The sequence below is a fragment of the Piliocolobus tephrosceles genome, unplaced genomic scaffold, assembly GCF_002776525.5.
Source record: "Piliocolobus tephrosceles isolate RC106 unplaced genomic scaffold, ASM277652v3 unscaffolded_26744, whole genome shotgun sequence".
NCBI classification, from domain to species: Eukaryota; Metazoa; Chordata; class Mammalia; order Primates; family Cercopithecidae; genus Piliocolobus; species Piliocolobus tephrosceles.
This window is the reverse complement of record NW_022309581.1, coordinates 1,495-3,354: the sequence shown is the minus strand read 5'-3', so window position 1 is coordinate 3,354 and position 1,860 is coordinate 1,495. Positions and strand designations below refer to the sequence as shown.

General features: G+C 45.7%; 1 non-coding gene across 1 annotated transcript; it reads left to right on the top strand.

Moving 5' to 3' along the window:
- Positions 1-1,085: 1,085 nt before the first annotated feature.
- On the top strand, positions 1,086-1,191 carry LOC111534754. The gene has a single exon (XR_002729200.1). It is a non-coding gene; the product is annotated as a U6 spliceosomal RNA (small nuclear RNA).
- The last annotated feature ends 669 nt before the right edge of the window (positions 1,192-1,860 follow it).

Here is a 1,860-nt window from a genome sequence, read left to right as displayed (position 1 = left end):
CTGGGATTACAGGTGCCCGCCACCACACCTGGCTCATTTTTGTGTTTTTAGTAGAGACAGGGTTTCACCATGTTGGCCAGGCTGGTCTCAAACTCCTGACCTCACATGATCCACCCGCCTCGGCCTCCCAAAGTGCTGGGATCACAGGCGTGAGCCGCCGCGCCCGGCAGGAAATCAGGTTTTCAGGGACTTGCCTGTGAGTGAGTGTGATGGCTGGAGCCTCTCAACAGTGCAGATCGCTGTAAATGAAGAGTGTGGAACGGCGAATCTCTGCAGTTCCTGTGGACCATCAGACTGATAAACTGTACATAATTTGTAGGATATTCACATTAATATATTTACATAAATATAACTTTAAAGAAGATTTACTATCACAGCTAAAATTATGACTAATGATATTAGATTTTAAGTTTTATACAATTTTGAAACATTATTTATTTATTTATTTTTGAGACGGAGTCTCGCTCTGTCACCCAGGCTGGAGTGCAGTGGCGCGATCTCGGTTCACTGCAACCTCCGCCTCCCGGGTTAAAGTGATTTTCCTGCCTCAGTCTCCTGAATAGCCGGGATTACAGGCACCTGCCACCAAGCCTGGCTAATTTTTGTATTTTTAGTAGAGATGGGGTTTCACCATGTTGGCCAGGCTGGTCTTGAACTCCTGACCTCAAGTGATCCACCCGCTTCAGCCTCCCCAAATGCTGGAATTACAGGTGTGAGCCCCCACGCTCAGCCATGAAACATTTGTATTAATAACATAAATGTAACTGAAAGAACGTCTAATATAATTGATTATTTGATAGTGTCTCTCACATAATTTACTAAATAAGCCTAGTCATTTAATGCCTCTACAAAATGAGAGATAAGTTTTTAAGGCTCTCCTAGGGCCCAACTAGAAAATCCCAAAGTTAAGCCTAGGTCAGAAAAACTTAATTTAGAATTTTGTTCTTGGAGAAGCTGCTAAAGATGTCAAAAGGTTTAAAACAATTGAACGAAACGTGATCATAGGTCACTGTGAAATAATAGTCGTTTGTTTCACTGAAGTGATAATCAAAAGACTTTGAAAGCAAGCCAGAGATAGTTACACAGCACTGGCTGCGGCAGCACGGACACTAAAATTGGAGTGACACAGAGGAGTTAGCAGGGCCCTTGCGCAAGGATGACATGCAAATTCGTGAAGCCTTCCATATTTTTTAAAATAATAAAATTATAAATATTAAAAAATTAGTTTTTGGCCAAGTGTGGTGGCTCATGCCAGTAATCCCAGCACTTTGGGAGGCCGAGGGGGGCGGATCACCTGAGGTCAGGAGTTTGAGACCAGCCTGGGCAACATGGCAAAACCTGGTCTCTACCAAAAAATACAAAAATTAGTCGGGCATGGTGGTGGGCACCTATAATCCCAGCTACTCAGGAGGCTGAGGCAGGAGAATCGCTTGAACCCAGGAGGCAGAGGTTGCAGTGAGCAGAGATTGTGCCACTCCATTCCAGCTGGGGCAACAGAGCGAGATTCCATCTCAAAAAAAAAAAAAAAAACAAGTCACCATTTCAAGGTGTACACTTCCATGCATTTAGGACATTTACAAAGTTGTGCAGGCCGGGTGTGGTGGCTCAAGCCTGTAATCCCAGCACTTTGGGAGGCCGAGACGGGTGGATCATGAGGTCAGGAGATCGAGACCATGCTGGCTAACACGGTGAAACCCCGTCTCTACTAAAAAATACAAAAAATCTAGCTGGGCGAGGTGGTGGGTGCCTGTAGTCCCAGCTACTTGGGAGGCTGAGGCAGAAGATTGGCGTAAACCCGGGAGGTGGAGTTTGCAGTGAGCCGAGATGGTACCACTGCACTCCAGCCTGGGCGATAGCCAG